Genomic DNA, 22,500 nt, shown 5'->3' on the forward strand with positions numbered 1-22,500 from the left:
CATCGCTTGTCCATACGATTGTTTGTAAGCTTGTTTAATGCGCATTTGATATATGTTTACGCCTGTTTACGACTCCTTGGTTTCCTGTGAATGATCCAGCTTTTTTGTACGTTTTCAGGTGTTATCTCGATTTTGTCTGTTTATAAGGAAGTCACATTTTTGTAAAGTTTTTCCTACGATATGCCTTTTTGCAATGTCACGAACACCACATTTGTTATGTATTTGAATATTTATTAGATCGGTAAAGCTAGGTTATTTTAACAAATGACCAAAATTAAGTACCGAAATGACAAACCCAATTTCTCCAAGCCAAACATCTAAAAAAACCCAGCCAACTTTGATTAAAAATTTGACATCAAAACGCCAAACTGGCAATTCTGGCATTCATAACTTGCATTAGAATTCAATGTACAATATTCTTTGATATTCCTTTTTTTCCACCGGTTAAACAATCTCCGCTAATCCTTTCTCGTGCCTTTTCTATTTACTCGTCCAACACGTTTTGGTGAATATATTTATAATTTATTTATTTTCATATGATAAGCAAAGCCAGAATCGTGACTAAGATAGGTCATGCCTGTGCCTATTTTGTTAACCAAATAACAGATCATGAATGAATTGTTGATAGTTATAATATTCCTTGCACATTTCTATTTGACTCAAAATCCCCCGACTCCGTGACTGGAGAACTTCAAGTGGAATTTTATGCTGAGTAATTAATATCACCCAACAATTACTTCAACTCCAATGGTTCTAATATCATTTCGAAACTAGACTGACAGCAATAATTCAATTAAACTATCACAAAGCCATTCTCTAAAATCATTGTCTAGTTTCAATTTTTTCTGTAAGTATTCATTTCCCTAGGTACATTCCTCTGTCGTTCGAAACATTTTCCCCATTTTGATCAGAAAACTCTTACTTCATACATCGATTGATAAAGATAACACCAGCAGTCTCCCCCCCCCCCCCACTTGTCAAATTGTATAAAACCTGTTGTCCTTCAAAGCCATTAGGCCCATGAAGCCGGAGTTAATCCCGGGTTCTATAGCGTGAAACGAATAATAGCAATTGCTTGCTATCCTTTTGATAGGACGCTAGTCTATCGCAAAGTACTTATAAAACCTGAGGCCCCTTAATAATCCTACGTATGAAATCATTTGCCATGCTTGGGAAAAGAAGTCTTAAATTTCAGACTTTTAAGCAGTTATCTTAATCTGCCAAATAATTGAAATAAAGTAAGGTTTTGTCCAAAATGTAAAAAAACGTATTTCGTCAATGTGTAGCAGATATGTCGTCTACTTTCTCATTTCCCCTAGGCACATTCCTGATGGTTTCTAACCTGGCGCCTTCTTTGTCTATATCAACTAATTGCGTTACACCGCCTTGGACAAAGGAGGCCCTTACTGAAAGACGAGATCAAGCAAGAGTGATATGTAGAAAATTCCTCCCTGAATCCGACAAAATCCGACAAAATTCTCAGTGAGCTTCAAAACGCAAGAAGAAGAAGAAGAAGAAGAAGAAGAAGAAGAAGAAGAAGAAGAAGAAGAAGTAGAAGGAGGAAGAAGAAGAAGAAGAAGAAGAGAAGAAGAAGAAGAAGAAGAAGAAAGAAGAAGAAGAGAAGGAGGAGAAGAAGAAGAAGAAGAAGAAGAAGAAGAAGAATGAGGTGGAGGAGGAGGAGGGAAGAAGAAGAAGAAGAAGAAGAAGAAGAAGAAGAAGAAGAAGAAGAAGAAGAAGAAGAAGAAGATCTTGGCCAGGAAATATTTATTTCAAATATTGGTCAATTAAGATAAAAACTTGTCAAATAGTCTGAAACATGAGGCCTATTTGAAGCCTAAGATTTGAGACGTATTCACATTATTGTGCGGCTATGTTTTCTTGTGGTATGACACTCTCTTTAGGATTGAAGGGTCCTGGGTTCAAGCCTAGCTCGGCGCAGAGTTGAGTACTTGGAAAAGGCTTTTTACGCACATTCTCTCACCGTACTCGGGTGTAAAATGAGTATCTGGACATTAACGTTGTCTTTGTTGGGGAAAAAATGTAATATCGCCTAACAGGCGTCGTGTCTCGTTTTATATGTTAATTGTTGCTATTGGTCAGAGACCATTTGTAAAGCGCTTTGAATACGTTTAGTGGATATTGCGCAATACAAAAGCTCCCGTTTGTTGTTGTTTTTTTTTAAGTTGGGAGTTATCTTAGTCTACCGATATTAAGATCTGGCTCAGATAAGAATATGTGATTTTTTCGGAGTGTGGCAGATTTGTGGGTCATGGTTATTATTTATTGGTGGGTTGACCGTGCCGTCCTCTCTGGCAAGCAGTTCATGTATTTATCTTTGGCAGAGTTAGTGGTTTACACAATGATTACAAATCTTATAAAATTGTGGGTCTTTATCTTCTGCAAAAGAAGAAGAAGAAGAAGAAGAAGAAGAAGAAGAAGAAGAAGAAGAAGAAGGAGGAGGAGGAGGAGGATGAGGAGGAGGAGGAGGAGGAGGAGGAGGAGGAGGGGAGTGGAGAAGAAGAAGAAGGAGAAGAAGAAGAACAAGAAGAAGAAGAAGAAGAAGATGAAGAAGAAGAACGTGGTGGTTGTAGTTGCGAATGCGGAGAAGGAGAAGCACAAAGATGGAAAGTAGGCAATAATAAGGACATGATGGCAATGAGGAGTAAATTATGAAGGATGTCATGGACAGATGTTGAATGGAAATTTTATCGAAACCCATCGTTGGATCTGTATGGATGAGGGTTCCTAATATATTTTCAAATTGACTTTAAATTGGAATATCTATATAAATTTAGGGCGATTCCATTTTATTTTAATTCTAGGATTTGCTTCACTCCTCCGTCAACCCCTTATACCTCCTTTCACGAATCATCAAAACTCTCTTTTTATCTTATTAAGGGAAAAATATTATTATCTTATCATTTATTTGATTTTATTTGTATTCTGAATAATCAATGATATATTTAAAACAGATACCGTTTATTTAGCGCTTAGAGTCTGGTGTCTCGGAGTTATAGCGCTATATAAGTTTTCAGCATTATTTTATTATTATTTATTTCTATCCATTCATCTTATGGTTAATGACCTAAGTTCACAGATTAGCGAGGGGTACCGACAGCTCATTTGATAGAGCACTCACTTCACACACAAAGAAATGGAGATAGATTCCAGAACACTCGGTCTTCAAATATCGATCGATTACAATGGCCTTCATCTCGCTAAAAACTCTCAAACCCGGGACTTCACGGAGTATGAGTTTTTTTTTGTTTACTACTATTGATGATTTTGACTTAAAACATAATTTTTTATACGATTCCTTCGGACACAACTGAATTAATGCTATGGGTTACACATTCGGATAAATCGAAGACCCAAATACTTTTAACTCATCAGTGATAGATGAACTTCAAGCACAATCATCTCAGTTCATTCACCGAATTTGTGCATGATTAATACAATCAAAGTCCCCTACCTCAATACTACATTTTTATAATACTTTATATAGCCTAATCCAAAATTTAACCTCCATTTTTTCTAAACTAACTTCCCGTGACCAATATACTTTCAGCACGAGGCTCTTCAATTATGATTTGGCCACTTTGTCGTAAAAAAAACTTAGTCTAGTGAAAGACTTCGTATCAGAGAAATCAATGCACTTAAAGGAAGTGTAATCTCTTTTGGAATTCTGTTGATGTAAATCAGCGATCCCTTCGTTTAACCCTTTCGATTCATCTCGACAACCAAATCTGCCTAAGGGTTGCAATTTAATACCCCTTTTTATTTAGTGCTAAGGGAATCGACCACGTCAGTATTTCTTTCGAGGCGATATCTCGGTCAACCTATACTAAGCCATCCATTGATTAAATTCTTTAAATCTCGATAACGTTTTCCTACTCTTATTTGGACAATAATTTAATGTCTTAAAACCAACTGAAAGAGGACAATCTGGAGTCAAATACAATTTTTAGAACAACATTCAAGTTCTAATCATTTACGGTTATTCATTTTCGAGACTTTATATGAAAAAAAGCTGTAAAAATTAGAACATAGAACTCTTTTTAATTATGAGAAAAAAAAAACAACCTCTAATGCGCTGGTTATATATCACGCTCTTTGAAACTTTTTTTTTTTTGTACATTCAATCTTTATAAAAGATTGCAACAAACCTGATTTCCTTTATAGAATATATGTTTTCGGCTTCATTCAATCTTTATAAAAGATTGCAACAAACCTGATTTCCTTTATAGAATATATGTTTTAGGCTTCATTCAATCTTTATAAAAGATTTGCAACAAACCTGATTTCCTTTATAGAATATATGTTTTAGGCTTCATTCAATCTTTATAAAAGATTTGCAACAGACCTGATTTCCTTTATAGAATATATGTTTTAGGCTTCATTCAATCTTTATAAAAGATTTGCAACAAACCTGATTTCCTTTATAGAATATATGTTTTAGGCTTCATTCAATCTTTATAAAACATTTGCGACAAATCGGATTTCCTTTATATATGTTTTAGGCTTCATTCAATCTTTATAAAACATTTGCGACAAATCGGATTTCCTTTATATATGTTTTAGGCTTCATTCAATCTTTATAAAACATTTGCGACAAATCGGATTTCCTTTATATATGTTTTAGGCTTCATTCAATCTTTATAAAACATGTGCAACAAATCTCATTTCCTTTATATATGTTTTAGGTTTCATTCAATCTTTATAAAACATTTGGAACAAATCTGATTTCCTTTATAGAATACATGTTTTAGGCTTCATTCAATCTTTATAAAACATGTGCAACAAATCTCATTTCCTTTATATATGTTTTAGGCTTCATTCAATCTTTATAAAACATGTGCAACAAATCTGATTTCCATTATATATGTTTTAGGCTTCATTCAATCTTTATAAAACATGTGCAACAAATCTGATTTTCTTTATATATGTTTTAGTCTTCATGTAGTATTAACTGGATAAATAATAAGCAAACAAAATGACTACATTCAACAGAGCTGTTGCCAACCGTCAGACAAGCTACTATTTTGACCAACCTATATATATATATATCCCTGCCATACAACGATAACTAAAATGGACAATACACTCCTCGTGGATCACATGGACTCCACGATTGTATTGTCTGATACCATTGTCGGCCACCCTGGTCTGACAGGCAAATCCTAACATTTATACAAAAATAAAAAAAATGAACTATAGAAAAAAGAAACAACAACTTCAACAACAAAGAACCAATAAAAACAAAAACAAAACAAAACAAACAAACACACAAACATTATCTGCTATGCTACGTTTTGTTGAATCAAGTAGGTCATTTTGTATTTATATTGGCAGCGTCACGTACCATTTATAAGTTGTGCAGAACTCAAAATATGATAAAAGTAGTCATGAAATGAGCCAAAGGATGATTCCACCTTATCCATTTTTTGTAAACCTACAGTAAGCCCCACAGAAAATACCGCCCCACCCCCCCCCCAAAATAAAAACAAAAAAACAAAAACAAAAACCATTATTACAACATAGAAGCACATAAACAAAATAGAAAACGCAATAAAACAAAACACCTCACAAAATGATGGATGAAATCATCAAAACCAAAACGACGATAAACGATAAAAATATAAATATATAAAAAAACCCGGAAATAAATCGCAAGAAGGATGGATAACATTTAAAAAAACGAACAAAAAAGATAAAACAAGCAACTGTGACTGACCTATAATTTAATATCTTATTTCTTAAAGCCGTTACTTCTCATGGTAATAATATATTCACTCCCTGGAGATCAAGAAATCACATCAGATTTCAGTGATTGACCAATATAAATTGCTACCTTCCGGGGGTCCCACTCGCAGGAGAAATCAGTAAACAGGGGCATAGAGATGAGCTTAACTACCCCTTATTCAAACCAAAAATCTTTTATGGAGAGAGAGAGAGAGAGAGAGAGAGAGAGAGAGAGAGAGAGAGAGAGAGAGAGAGAGAGAGAGAGATTGCCAACTTTCGCTCGCAACGGACTTGAAGTGGCGGCCATTCCCCATCTCAGAGAAGAGAGAGAGAGAGAGAGAGAGAGAGAGGGGGAGAGAGAGAGAGAGAGAGAGAGAGAGAGAGAGAGAGAGAGAGAGAGAGAGAGATTGCCAACTTTCGCTCGCAACGGACTTGAAGTGGCGGCCATTCCCCATCTCAGAGAGAGAGAGAGAGAGAGAGAGAGAGAGAGAGAGAGAGAGAGAGAGAGAGAGAGAGAGATTAATGGATGTTTTGTCTAAGAAGTAGAAAGAAACTTTCCAGCGTTTCGTTTGGCCACGGTTTATTTTAACATTTCAACAACGGGAATCCAAAATGATCGATTGAGACGATCAGATAAACGCACGCAGAGACCCTATTATCTCTGTTGAAGTAAATATGAATCTGCCCGAGCTGTGGACAGTTACTGTATTTAATCTGTTAACTGCCGAGCTATGGAAAGACACGTATTTCAAATTTTTGTCGGAAAACTAGTCCTTCAAATATCGATCGATTTAAATGACCCTCATCTTGCCAAAAACTCTCAAACTTGGGATCTAGCAAGGTTCCCTTTTAAAAAAATTGATCGATATTTTTGAAGGACGAGTTTTTCTAGCCAAATTGAAAATGTGTGACTTTCCAGACTAAAGTAGTTATATATATAAATATATATTGAGCTTTTTATATAGCGCAATATCCACTAAACGTGCTCAAAGCGCTTTACAAGGTGTCCCTGGCCAACAGCAACATTTAACATGTAGGACGGGACATGACGCCTATTAGGCGATATTACAATTTTTTTTCGGACAGAGACAACGTTGTTAGTGGCCAGGTACTCATTTTACACCTGAGTATGGTGAGGGAATGTGAGTAAAGAGCCTTCTCCAAGGATTCAACTATGCGCCGAGCGAGGCTCGAACCCAGGACCTTCCAATCCAAAAGCGAGTGTCATACCACAAGACCACATAGACGCATAGTTAACTGGTTTTTTAAAATAAAAGATATAGCGGCTTCTAACTGAGAAAGAAATGGAATCCAACCCCTTCAAACGGGTTGATTTAGAAACTAGAAAATGCGTTTTTAGTTAAAGTCATGAGTCCTGGGTAGTAGTCCTTAACTCACTCAATCCTAGAGATTTTAGCTATTTTTTAAAATTGGAAAAAAGGTATTAAAAATGAGCATGTACATAGTTTTATTCTACTACCATTAACATATAAAAATTAAAAATATTAGCTTTGATACTACGCCTATAATTTGTCTCAGAAAAATGTAATAAATAGACATGAGGTGAAAGTAACCCTGGTAAACTACGGATATGGTCGGTGTTAGGGTTGAGTGAGTTAAGAGCCATGTAGCTCTCAGTTTTTCCCGGTTATATAGCGTGAAACAGACACTAGCAATGGCTTGCTACCCTTTGTATAGGACGCTAGTTTATTTGGCAAGTACATTCACCAGATCTAACAGATTCAACTACTCAACCTTATCACTGAATATGGGTGGATAGTGGATCCCTTTGCTTACGAAGCAAATGCTCTACCAACTGAGCTAGTGGGGCGCCCAGGTTTAGGGAGGATTTAGTATTTTTCTTTCTAATGCGGGGAGTGAATATAGTTGGCATTTTCTTTGGAAACAGAGAAAAAAAATAATATTTCTGAAAATTTTAACTGAAAAATTTCACTTTTTGGCATTTGTATCTCCCAACATAGATCCAAAGTCAGTGGGTTACAAACGCATAAGATTAGCTGTTAGCAGCTTCAAGGACAATGCATTGCATTATTGCCGGACTCTGAAAAAGTAAACATTATAAGTGCGGCTATGTGGTCTTGTGGTATGACACTCGCTTTCTGATCGGAAGGCCCTGGGTTCGAGCCTCGCGCTCGGCGCATAGTTGAGTCCTTGGAAAAGGCTCTTTACTCACATTCTCTCACCGTACTCAGGTGTAAAATGAGTACCTGGTCGTTTACAGCCTTGTCTTTGTCCGAAAAATTGTAATATCGCCTAACAGGCGTCATGTCCCGTCCTACATGTTAAATGTTGCTGTTGACCAGGGACCCCTTGTAAAGCGCTTTGAGCACATTTAGTGGATATTGCGCTATATAAAGCTCAATTTTTAAATTTAAAAAAAAAATTCTTTTGGCCAGAAAACTCGTTCTTCAAATGTTGATCAATTAAATTGACCCGGAAGGACAAGCTTTTTAAAATCAACTTTTAACTCTCTCCTTACCAGCCATTTTCAGGATTTTCTCCAAAACTTCACACCCAACTAACACAAAATAGATTTTTTATCACTCAGACATAATAGCAGTAAAATTCTTTGGATACATAATTTCTTTAGCAAAACATACGCCACAACACACTGTTCGCTTAAAAAAAATATGGTGTATAAATAAAAGAAACTTGAATAAGGAAAAATGTTGATTGCATCGTAACGAATGTGACGATTTTCCTATAGTTGGCAAGGAGAGGGTTAAGACATTTTTTAATTTAGCAAATACCAAAGTGAAAAAAACTATGTATAAAACAGTGCCAGACTAAGCAAGAAAGAAAAATATAAGACAAAAAAACATCCCCCCCCCAAAAAAAAAATTAAATAATAAAACAATCTTCCTCGAGATCTTTGTTTTATTTACAGTACGACGGATAAGATGAGGACTGACTAGATTTCTGAGTCTTGGTTTCAAATGGAGAGAAAAATGAATATGACAACTTCAAAAGTACAAAATGCTGCACACGGAATAGTTTGAGCTCAAAACCCTTCTTAAGAATACGAGAGAAACAATAAAAAAAATGGTAGCGCAAAACGTAGAATCTAGACAGACGGGAAACCTGTTATCGGAGTCTTTTCCAGATATAATGACACATTAACTAAAGTCACCTAAATTCATTTTTGCCACATGGTGTTCGAATTTTTAACGCGCAACTGTGATTTAAATTAATATTTTTTAAATATAAACACACAAGTTCGGACTAGAGGCCAGAGGTAGATCTATGGTCTATCTCAATTTATCAAATTAATATATAAAGTTTCACTATTGGTTCTTGGTTGTATATTTTTTACATTTTTGTGCATTTGGATATATATATATATATATATATATATATATATATATAATATATATATATATATATATATATTGAATCGTGTTTGATACAAATATGGTACGAAAAGTGCTCGACATGCAGTAATGAAGTAATGTAGGACTAACAGAAAATCATTTCAAAACAAGATACAACCTCCACACCTCAACATTTAGAAACACAAACAAAAAAACATCCACAAAACTCAGCGAACATATTTGGAAATTAAAAGACAACAAACTAGACCACAACATTTCATGGAAAATTTTATCTAAAGCAACAGGATACACACCAACATCAAAACAATGTAGCTTATGCCTGGAAGAGAAATATACTATAATCAAACACCCTCATGAAGCCACACTCAACACGAAAAGTGAGATGTACGGAACGTGTCCCCATCGGCGTAAATTCTTGTTAAGCAACTTTAAACCGGAACCACTTCAAGAAACAACAACAGTCAACAAAACAACCCAGTCCTGACGATGGCAAATTAAGCCTGAAACATTAATGTAGACTGTCTCAAACATTGTGGTAAATATTTTAAATAATAATAATAATAATAATAATAATAATAATAATAATAATAAAAATAAATAATATATATATATAATATATAATATATATATATATATATATATATATATATATATATATATATATATATATATATGTATACAGTGTTGCCATAGATTCTCAACTTTGTGTTTATACTTTTTTATGCATGCCGCGTCTGTAAACAAATTTCCATTTTTTTGGATTAATAAAGTGTATATTATATTATTATTTATTATTATTATTATTATTATTATTATTTATTATTATTATTATTATTATTATTATTATTATTATTATTATTATTATTATTATATTATTATTACTTTTATTATTATCATCGTCATCATCATTATTATATTATTATTATTATTATTATTATTATTATTATTATTATTATTATTATTATTATTATTATTATTATTATTATTAGGGAGCAAGCACTGGTGTAAGATAAAGATCTGAAATTAGTGTGTGTGTGAAACAGTGCCAGGCATGTATTTTGCTCACTGCTTTGTTTGTCACTGTTTCATACCCTTTTTTCAGACCTTTGTCCGGATAAAAGATGACCAACAATAATTTCAGATTTTAAGTATTATCGTCTTGAATGGCAGCGTGGCTCAGGGGTACGGTCTTTGCTTCCTACCCGAAAGGTATCGAGTTCGATCATCTATCGCTGCCCTGTGTGGCCTTGAGCAAGTCACCTCGCCTTAGCTCAATTTGCGGCGCTACACTGCGGCTGATGCCTGGGTAATTCCAGTCTTCCCTTGGAATAGACACTAGAGACACATTTCCCCTGTGGGATGAATAAAGGGAATTTTATTTTTATTTTTTTAATTTTGAAATTAATGTACTCTTGTGCTGGAAGGAGCCGACCTGGCTTTAGATAGAATGAAGTTGACGTTACTCAGGTCTTTGTTAATTTTTTTTGCCATCCATGTTCATGAGTAAATTTCACTAAACACTCCCAGTACCGATCCTTTTCTGCATTTTCCAAAAATGGCAGGCTTACTCAGCAGAAAAAAATGATTTTTTAAACTCAAACAAACTCTCTACAAAACAACTTTATTTTCTTATTAATCAAACACAAATCATTCTTCAAAGTTTTTGATGTACACAAAAAATCTGAATAAGAAAAATTGTATATTGTGTCGTAACAAATTAGTGACGATTTTGTTGTAGGTGGTAAGGATAGGGTTGGGCGGACTACACAAGTCCATGGTTACACATAGTTTTGTGTTGGTCCGATATACTTCTGGATGGCAATTTTGTGAGTTTCTTAGCCAAGCGCACACTATCTAGAGGCCGTGGCGGATACTATAAAAATGCCTATACAAAATTGGAGGCTTAGCAGGCGACTTGTACAGAATGAATTGGAAATTTCTTATTATGGCCTACGGAGAGAAGAAAAAATAATAATCTGAAGCGTATAGATTATCGTGAATTTTTATTCGTGCTTTATATGAATATCTTTATCTAGATCTTTAAAAAATAAACGATAAAAAACAACAAAAACAAAACAAAACAAGCACCATACCTATTTAAAGATAGATGCATATAAAAGCAATGGATGGATAAAAAAAAAATTAATATAAAAAAAGTAGAATTTGCTTTCATCGAGTTTGGAGAAATAACTTTATTATAGAAAAAAGTGAATGCATTTTCGGGGAAGTCGTGGAGTGAGAGTGTTCAAGCGAGGAGTCGTTCCGAGATTTGTTATCGATCGTGGTAAATGGGTTTGGGACGAGTCTGGGGTGGGGGGGGGGGGGGGGGGGGGGGGGGGGGGGAGGGGGGATGCGTGATTGGTCAAGAAATGTTGTGTGTCGTATACTCTAACAAAACACATATTTTCCAATTTGGTCATGGTCATAAATAATTTACATTAAAAACAACGATCGATTAAACCTAGCGGTATCTTGTCAAAAATCTCAAACCGGAGACTTTATTTTAATCCATCGATATATGAAATATAATTTTCCTGGCCAAATTTTTTTAAAAAGGTGTTTTATAGAGTATGTCAGTTGTTTCCCGAACGCCATCCGAGTCTGTAGAATCGAAATATTGTACCACTGTCTATACTGCCGTACTTTGGAAAACCCCATATTTAAACATTTGGCCAGAAAACTCTCCTTCAAATATCGATCGATTTAAATGACCCTCGTCTTAACAAAAACTTTCAAACCTGGGACTTCACGAAGTTCCAAGTTTGAGAGTTTTTGTTGTTGTTGTTGCCAAGATGAGGGTCATTTATATCGATCGATATTTGAAGGCCGAGTTGTCTGGCCAAATTTCTAAATATGGGTTTTGCCAGAGTACGACAGTATCGGGGTCACTGGATTTGAATGACAGGAGCCAATAAAATTGAATTCCATCATCGATGGTTTATGAAAATGGCCGCGATTCATCGTGTACAACGAAAGAAAAAAAAAAAGTAAAACTCTACAGTTTTGATTTACGATTTGAACGTTTGGGGGAAAAAAGAGAGAGGGAAGAAAAATAAACATAGCTAGCGGCATATGACAGACACGGAATGTATTATGGTAAATTCGGGGAGTTGGAACGTATAAATGTTTTGAAAGAAGACATATTTACTTGGTGAAAATAAATAAACTCTATAGAAAAGTGTCAGAAATTGCAGAATAGATATCACTGTGTTTGAAGATCAAGCAATGGGTAGCCTAGAGTAATAAATAATGAAAGGAGAATGTCAAACAAAGATAAACAAAAAAAAAATAAATAAAGAATTAAAAAATAAAATCATTAAAAAAAAAACAAAAACAAAACACATACATACACAATCTCTTTCTCTCTCTTTGTATCATGTTCTGTCTGACTCTCTCTCTCTCTCTCTCTCATTCTCTCATTCTCTCTCTCTCTCTCTCGTTTTTATACATATCTCCCTCATCCTCATCTAAGATATATTTTTAAACATCCCCAAACCCATCAAAACAATAATTGATTGATGGCGCATTACTGACTGATGAAATATCAGCCTTTATTTGGCGCTCCCCCCCCCCCCAAGGGTAAAGTGGAATAACTTAGAATATTATCTCTATTGCACCGGTTATCTTTCGTTAAATTGTGTACATCAACTTGGTCAATGCACTGTTATGGTTGGATTGTAGTGGAAGAAATATGGCTACCATAATTGAAAATTGGTTAAGTCAGAAACACAATAAGCTGTGTCAGATTCTTAATCTCCAGCAAATGTCATAAGGAATATTTATCTCTGCTTACGGAAATGGATGTAATAAGCAAGAACCAAATATACCAGGAGTGCAGATTGTTCAAGAAATGGAGGTTAGGTCTTGATCATGCAAACCAGCAGCAGTCCCAAATCTGGCAACCATCGAACGAGTCGAACATTGGACATTCAAGATGTCATGACCATTTGGCATAATATTCGTAAAACACACGTATGTTTCTTTTGCTCAAATGGCAGAGAACACGTGCTTTTCGAGCAAAGCTGATCGGTCCAGGGAGTAGTCTGTCCCTACTAATACCGTAGCCATCGTTAATATATAGATAGTATGCGCTTGGCTCAGAAGCTCATAACATTGCCATCCGGAAGTAAAAAGGACCAACACACAAAACTGTGTTTATCCATGAACGTTTATAGTCGGGTTAAAACAGTTCAGTGAGCAATACTCATAAACGCGGATGGCAAAAAACAATAACACAGACCTGAGTGACGTCATCTTCGAACTATCTATAGCTTGACACTAGTACCCTCTAGGACTGGCAGTTTGACGTAATTTTTTTTAGATTTGTGCAGCGTCTAGTGAGTTGTCGTTAGTAGAGCTCAAGAAAACAAGTTATTTCATTGGTTGAACTATTGAATACAACTCACGATTTGTTTTCTTTTGTGGCCAAAGACTGGCATTTTGACGTCATTTTTTGGTCAGTGTCAGGCTATAAGTTAACGATGGATACGCTAAAACCTAGCAGTGATTATGTAGCTTGGTCTGTGATAAGCCTGAAAGTACTTGGCAGTATAGCTGGCGACTTATCTAGAGAGTTAAAAGAAATTCTTACTTCCCCTTCAGTCCTTCTTAACTGAAATTATGGCCCCTTAGACATAGCTTTGGAAGACTACGTTAACTCACTCAATCCCAGATTATTGCTTCTTTACAAAATTGGAAAAAAAATGTATTAAAAATGAGCATGTCCATAGATATTTTTATTCAACTATCATTAACATGTAAAAACTAAAAACATTAGCTTTGATACTACGCCTATAATTTGTCTTAGAAAAATGTAATAAAAAGGCATGGGGCAGAAGTGACCCTGGTAAACTACAGATAAAATCGGTGTTAGGGTTGAGTGAGTTAAGATACAGCATATCATACCTGTTCGTCAGTATCCAAATCCGCTGATGATTTATACAACGTTGTCACTGAAATCAATTTTCATTCAAATCACAGGAATTGTTATCTGGATAGGAATACAAAGAAGGTGAAGAGGGTGAATAATACTTTAAAAACAGAAAACGCTTACACGAAATGGATACATTTTATATGCTATTTTTTTCAGGTAAGAGCTTATCTGCAAGTTCATCTAAATTGGTGTCAAATGATCGATCATTATGCCCTAGCAGATTTTCTAACTAATCGTTTAAGGTGACGAGTGATAAAATTATCCTTAATTTAGAAATGATTAACAAGGTAGTCGTATATCAATTTGTAAAAAAAAAATGATGTTTGATTCCCTCCATCAAATGCCCCCTTTTTAAGACTTGCACTTAACTCACTATCCGAAGCTGCTTGTGGCCTGGGTATTTGGTAAATAGTTGAGCTTTAAATAATTGAGTTTTATATAGCGCAATAGCCTCTAAATGTGCTCAAAGCGCTTTACAAGGTATCCCTGGTCAACAGCAATATTTAACATGTAGGACGGCTTGTTAGGCACCTGTTAGGCGATATTACAATTTTTCGGACAAAGATAACGGTGTTAACGGCCAGGTACTCATTTTACACCTGAGTACGGTGAGATAATTTTTTTCCAAGGGCTCAACTATGCGCCGAGCGCGAGGCTCGAACCCACGACCTTCCGATCCGAAAGCGAGTGTCATACCACTAGACCACAAAGCCGCACAAAGTGCCGAATAAAAGTAGTTCAATCACGTCACTAAACGTCTTAGTTGTCTACTGATTTTGCTAGAAATCTAGAAATAAATAATAATGTAAAATTGAATGTAAGCTTCAATTTAATTACAAAAACAGATCAAATGAACGTTTCGGGTTTCCCCTTTATCAACAAAACAGGATGAATGAAACACCACAGATGAATGAGAGTCATAGACTACCACATCATTTCATTCATCTGTGGTGTTTCATTCATCCTGTTTTGTTGATAAAGGGGAAACCCGAAACGTTCATTTGATCATTTGATTTTTCATGATGGCTAGAACTTTTCATATGCCTTGTGATCACAATGTGTAAAAGTCAAAACATGATCAAATTTATGGGTTTTTTTTTCCTCTGGATATCCTTTATGCTCGCCGGAGAAATATTTCATACGAGCATCCGCCATTGTTCCGATAGTTTAGAGCCAGTGTTACTAAGTTACCACGCGTCATTTGGAAGGAAGTGACGTTACGACGGTTAAAGATATTTTACTCTATACCGATTATAGTCAAACTCTATTGAATACAAAATGTTCCATTCACACCAAGATCACCCCGGTCATGAATGGGAAATGAGACAAAAGTAGTCCCGCGAAGTCCATGTTATTACCACGGAATTCCTTATTTATTTTATAGAAAACAGACAGACTTTAAAAGAAAACATTTTATTTATTTCTAGACCAAAGGACGGAAGTTTATTTTCTATCACGGATGGTAAAGATCAATGGTGATGTTTGCCATTAGCGATATTCTGATGGAACATGAAGGTTCTTGATTGTGTTTTAATCCAGATCATTTGGGTTGTTTTCAGTGATGGTGTTAAATACATTTCGTGTAGATCTACTGTATTTCAAGTCTCTAAATTTTTCAAGTTATCATCTCTATTTGAGGTCTTTTACTCCTAGTTCTTTAATGTAGAACAATATCATCATCATCATCATCATCATCATCATCATCATCATCATCATCATCATCATCATCATCATCATCAACAACAGCAACAACAACATTTAAGCTGTTGAACATACACACCCACAAATAGTAAATAATAAAACTTAAATGGAGGAAAATTATGCCACTAATTAGAAATCAAACTAAATAATAATTATTAATTATTAAGGATGTCGTTGATTGTAGAAGGCTTGGGTTCGAATCCTCATCGCCGCAATGTTTTTATTCTCTATTGTCTTCTGGCATTTTTCTACTCTTCATTTCCTATTTTTATCAACAAAAGGGCCTGCTTCACTAACTTTTCTGATTTTCAGTGTAAAATTCTTAAATGTGACTCAGAATAAAATGGATGGATAGAATAAAAAATGAAGAAGTATGGAAAAGAACACAGCGGAAATCAGTGGAAGAGGAAATAGGAAGAAGACAATGGAGGTGGATTGGACACACGGTTAGAAAGAATGATTCCACTATAACAAAGAAAGTATTGGACTGGAACCCTCAGGGCAGAAGATCAAGAGGAAGGCCACGAGGAACATGGAGAAGAATTAAAGAAGCTGATATACGGAGAAGTGGTAAGACCTGGAATGAGATAAAAAAGTTAGCTCGGGATAGAGAAGGATGGAAACTGTTTGTCTGTGGCCTATACCCTGACCCAGGGTGAAAAAGGCAATGATGATGATGATGACTCGTCGCCTCAAATCAGGAATACACCAGAGTGGACAAGCTATTGAGAAATTATTACTTTGTCGTCTCTATAGACGTTGTTATTTGCATCTTACTTACTTACTTACTTACTTACTTACTTTCTTACTTACTTACTTACTTACTTATCCGAACCAGCGACCACCTGAGCCCTCTAGCCCTTCGGTCTTGTGCCATGACGTAAAAGTTAGACGTCTTTTGTAGTCGTTCCAGGTGACTGTAAAGTGTGTTACTGATGCTTGGAGTTATTTGCATCAATACCAACCATTTAGAAGGATGAAAGTTGATCTATAAATAAAGTTTGTATCAAATGTCGTTGTTCTAATCTAAAGGCTAACACTTGAACTTTGATTTCTTGATCCAGGTTTTCCTGAATCGAAGTGGGGGGGGGGGGGGTTACTAAAATCATCCCATCAGATTCGATTTACTTTTCAGCTAACATCAAACATTACTCGTTTTCCCGTAGAGTGGTACGAGGGTACTGCTCTCTTAATGAAAACTATTTGGTCTGCACTGCTTTCTTCTTACAAAAGACATGTTTCTTTTTGCCCAGTATACGCTTGATTCATGTGACGAAAGTGACTCTTAATTCAAAAGGTCTGAATTCTAAGAGTTTAAAATAACTTTTTTTTTCCAGATAAACAATGTTAGCTATTCTGATCCGGAAGAAGAGGCCAGTCGTCCCATTGAATGTTTGTTCTCGCTATCAATCTCTTTTTATAAGGCTAAACTTTAATCACAATAATGAAGTGGAAGTTTTATCCTTGTAACAATTTCTTGCTACCATATGGACATAATGCTGGTCCGTCTTAAGGTACTTAATGTCAGATCTAACCCAAGCCTTCTGTCCACCACTGTAGGGTGGGCAAAAGGGACAGAATAAATAGTGATATGGAAAATTGTATTGAATAACCTGAGTCAAATATAAATTATGATTAACCGAATATTTATGACAAGAAATTGAACTACCGAACAATAACTTATAACTTCTTTAGGTAACTAAACAATACTGAAATTAGAAGAGAGTGGAAATATTATTCCTCGGGCAAGAAAGTAAATTCGCAGTGCCTATATAGCCGTTTCTCTAGCCTATTTAGACAAACAGACAATCACCATGGACGCATTTACGTTTCCGACCCAAATCTACACAGACTATAAGTACGAATAGTATCTATGTTGATAGAGACAACACTGTCGATTTGCAGAGTGAGTGTAGCAAAAACCGGAATGAGTTGTATCCATTCTCTATATAAATAATGGCTAGGACTAGAACTAGGTTATGTAATATCAAACATGAGGATATAAAAAAACATTTTTACAATAAATATTACGTGGCTCAGTTTGCCAGTATAGGTGTCTATTCTATTTAAGTCACACTGTTTCAATTTTACATTAGTTATCTCCAAATATAAATTCTTAGTATGCTAAAGTTAAAGAAATTTCGTCAAATTGAAGAGTTATTTAAGTGTTGTTGAAATGACCATGAGAAAAAGCAAAGTTTTGCTGCTTTAATGGAGCGTATATTTTTGTTTCAATTATTTGATTAGACAGGAAATTTAATTTGACTGAATAGTGAATAAAAGAAAAAAATATTCATATCGTTTTTACTAAGGAATGGTTTATGGAATGTAATAATATATTCAACCAAAATGCATTGTTATGCACTGCCTTCATTTTAAAGAGTTTGACGCATACCGGGAAGTAAAGGAAGAATTACTCTTTGTGCCAATTAGTAATCTCTATGTAAACAGATTATGATATTTTCTGCAGTAATGCTTTCAAAATTTGAAATGGTTGTCTCGTGGCGTTTTTCAAGGTTAAATTAAAATTGAGCTTTTATATAGCGCAATATCCACTAAATGTGCTCAAAGCGCTTTACAAGGGGTTCCTGGTCAACAGCAACATTTAACATGTAGGACGGTACATAACGCCTATTAGGCGATATTACAATTTTTCGGACAAAGACAACGCTGTTAACGGCCAGGTACTCATTTTACACCTGAGTGCGGTGAAAGAATGTGAGTAAAGAGTCTTTTCCAAGGACTCAACTATGCGCCGAGCGCGAGGCTCGAACCCAGGACCTTCCGATCCGAAAGATAGTGTCATACCACTAGACCACATAGCCGCACATGAGTGTGCTTTAAATCGATCCATATTTGAAGGACGAGTTTTCTGTCGTTTTTCTAAAGTAGGGCAACTAACTTGTTAGATTAAATTTTCAGCATACATGTCAAATCGATACAATACGGTTTTGACACGATTGGTCACTATGTCTCTCTTACGTTGACCTTTGAGCTTGAGCTTTTTTTTATATAGCGCAATATCCACTTAACGTGCTCAGAGCGCTTTACAAGGGGTCCCTGGTCAACAGCAACATTTAACATGTAGGACGAGGCATAACGCCTGTTATGCGATATTACAATTGTTCGGGGACAAAGACAACGCTGTTAACGGCCAGGTACTCATTTTACACATGAGTACGGTGAGAGAATTTGAGTAAAGAGTCTTTTCCAAGGATTCAACTATGCGTCGAGCGAGGCTCGAACCTAGGACCTTCCGATCCGAAAACGAGTGTCATACCACTAGACCACATAGCCGCACAAGAAATATTTACGTTATGAAATACCATCTTCTTATTTTCAGGTTGAATCTTTGTAAAGATTTACTGGAGAGAGAACAATTTACCAAGCAAAGTGTGCCTTGAATTTCCGTATTAAAAAAAATCATAATGCGGCTATGTGGTCTAGTGGTATGACACTCGCTTTGGGATCGGAAGGTCCTGGGTTCGAGCCTCGCTCGGAGCATAGTTGAGTCCTTGGAAAAGACTCTTTACTCACATTCTCTCACCGTACTCAGGTGTAAAATGAGTACCTGGCCGTCAACAGCGTTGTCTTTGTCCGAAAAATTGTAACATCGCCTAACAGGCGTCATGTCTCGTTACGTGTTGCTGTTGGTCAGGGACCCTTTGTAAAGCGCTTTGAGCTCATTTAGTGGATATTGCGCTATATAAAAAAGCTCAAAAATTTTTAAACAAAATAATGAGGTTTTGAATGATGAGTTAACTCTATTTAAGACGCCTTTTTTTTAAAACTCATCTTCCATTTTGACAGAACTCCTGTTGGGACCTTATCAATTTTCTTTTCAACCGAACAATTTTCTAAAAAGTAACATATCAATGAATTGAGCAATTTAAACCAAACAAAATAAATCTTTAAGGGGGGAGGGGGGGGGGGGGGGAAGCGACACTAAAGGGTCATTTTTTTATTTGATGAAATATCCTAAACTTCTATGCACAGTCATAATGTATATGTTTGGGAAGGATGATTGCATATATTTGTCTACACTTTTCTTATGATAGTTGCTACCACTTAAACGGTTGATTATTATAAAAACAAACAAAAGAAAAGAAAACAAAACATAACAAACTATCAAAGCGCAACTCTTTAATCGTGTTGAATGTTTTTTTAAAACAACAATTACATTTTTGTGAAGTCAAAAATATCAAGGAATTTCGTATCGTTATCTTTTATTTATTTAAGTGCTTTTCACGAGAAGTCCAAAATAAAAGAGTCAAATTTACTCTCACATGTTTGAGTCATCTCGCCGGCGTGCCCAGCTCCCAAGAACAAACCAACTTACATGCAAATTGGAAACCCAATGTCTGCTGTACTCTAACAAAACACATTTTAAAAATTTGATCCTTACAATACCTATTAATTCGCTTCAACAGTCGTAAGGTCACTTCCCTCGTAATGACGCATGGTAACTTAGTAACTGGCTCTAAACTATCGGAACAATGGCGGACGGCCTTGTGAAATATTTCTCCGACGATCATAAAAGCGTATCCAGAGGGAAAAAAACCCATTATAAATCTGATCATGTTTTGACTTTTACACATTCTGATCACAAGACAAATGAAAAGTTCTAGCCAGCATGAAGATAAAAAAGTGCCGATTTTCTTTGTTTGGAACCACGATAGCCGCCGTTGCTGGGCGACGTGACATCAGACTATCGAATCCAATTAAAATGACCCTGACCTTGTCAAAAGGTTCAATGGAAGTCTCCGATTTGAGAGCTTTTGCCAAGATGAGGAGGGTCATTTAAATAGATCGATAGATATTTAAAAAGGACAATTCTTTTTTTTTTTCCAAAAATTGTTGAAATGTGTTTTTCAAGCGTCTACGGCAGATTTTCCATTGGTCTCTTCTAAAGTGCACTCACAAACTTAATTGTTCATTTCGCTAAATGAGAAAAGTATTACCGACTCGATCAATATAGGTGACCTGTAATCGCGTTTAAGCGTCTCAAAGATAAGATACATTATTCAAAAAAATTAAGCTTGAAACTTTTTGACTTAACGGATGGCAATTTGAAGTAAAAGTTCATTGGTCAAAATGAAGATACTGTGTTTTGTCAGTGAACGGCTGCTTTGTTTGTTTTCATCCGGGTAACCACATTTTATCAGTGGAAGTCTTGTTTTCTGTAGAGAGTATCTGTTTTCTCTAATTCCTTTCTCTTGTTATTCAAAGTGAGTATCTAAATGTCAGCCCAGTCATGACACAGTGTACAGAACGTATTGATGGAAAATAAAGAAGCAGGAAAGAAAATTGCTTTCCTAAAAAAACGCATACCACACTCACAAAGTAACACATACACACACACACACACATACACACACTCTCTCTCTCTTTCTCTCTCACACACACACACACTCTCTCTCTCTCTATTTCTCTCTCTCTCACACACACACTCTCTCTCTCTCTCATCATACGTAAAGAGAGAGAGAGAGAGAGAGAGAGAGAGGGAGAGAGAGAAAGAGAGAGAAAGAAAGAAAGAGAGAGAGAGAGAGAGAGAGAGAGAGAGAGAGAGAGAGAGAGGGAGAGATGGATAGATAGACAGATAGGAAGATAGATTAATAGATAGAGAGTTCTCTTTCCACTTCTTCCTCTTCTTCTTCTTCTTCTTCTTCTTCTTCTTCTTCTTCTTCTTCTTCTTCTTCTTCTTCTTCTTCTACTTCTTCTTCTTCTTTGTCGATGGACATGCTATAGAACAACTATGGAAGCTTCCCGGTGGGAAATTCGTAGTGTATTTTAGATATCTAAATATTGCTTCTTTATACCAACTGAACATTTTTTGGGAATAGAAGGGAAAAGTCAAGGATCTTCAATTTACTGCATAGTTTGAATTTATTTTTCATGTTTGGTTTTGATTTTTTTTTTCTGTGGTATCGTTATTTTATCTTGATCTAAGTTTTATTTTAGATCTAGATAAAGAACTAAGCATTTTAATGCTTTCACAGTTGTAGTCCTTCATAGCTGGAGTTTATCCCGGAATCTATTATGTCAAACGGACAATAGCAAATATTTGCTGCCCTTTGGATAGGACGCTACTCTATCGCAACGTATCTTACAGACCCATCTGCCCACTCACTGCCGGATAGACGGCATAATCAGATAAAAAATCTTGACTGCACCCGAGACCGATCTCGTTCTCTTTGCGTGTAAAGCGAGTGCTCTACCAACTGATCTACCGGTCGACAGTTGTAGTTGGGAACTTTTGATATCTTGTTTAAAATCAACGCCACAATCTGAAGGTTACTAGAAGTTTACTAGTATATTGAGCTTTATATAGCGCAATATCCACTAAATGTGCTCAAAGCGCTTTACAAGGGGTCCCTGGTCAACAGCAACATTTAACATGTAGGACGGGACATGACGCCTGTCAGGCGATATTACAATTTCTCGGACAAAGACAACGCAGTTAAAGGCCAGGTACTCATTTTACACCTGAGTACGGTGAGAGAATGTGAGTAAAGATCCTTTTCCAAGGACTCAACTATTCATTCGACATCATTTTATTTAGACAGAAGCATTAAACTTTGCCAATCCAATTCCGGAGTTCAAATCCATGACCACAACCGATAAGATGGTCACGTGTTTTACAATTATCTTCAAAATACTTAAAAGCTTGCATATTTGCACACGTATTCATACATAATTTCACGCAGATTTAAATTCATACATATTATACTTTCAAGAAAAATATCTATCCATCCATCCATCTCATCCATC

At 35.7% G+C, this 22,500-nt stretch overlaps 1 protein-coding gene across 1 annotated transcript in view; it reads right to left on the minus strand.

Moving 5' to 3' along the window:
• LOC144966194 (dopamine receptor 2-like) overlaps positions 1-22,500 on the minus strand; it is a 297,783-nt gene that overhangs the window by 107,250 nt on the left and 168,033 nt on the right. The window contains exon 3 of the mRNA XM_078902353.1: positions 14,001-14,085. The gene's annotated coding sequence lies outside the window, so the exon portion shown is untranslated. The remainder of the gene's footprint in view (positions 1-14,000; positions 14,086-22,500) is intronic.

This window comes from Berghia stephanieae, chromosome 2 (assembly GCF_034508935.2).
Source record: "Berghia stephanieae isolate SIO BIC M18660-M18661 chromosome 2, UCSD_Bste_1.3, whole genome shotgun sequence".
NCBI lineage: Eukaryota > Metazoa > Mollusca > Gastropoda > Nudibranchia > Aeolidiidae > Berghia > Berghia stephanieae.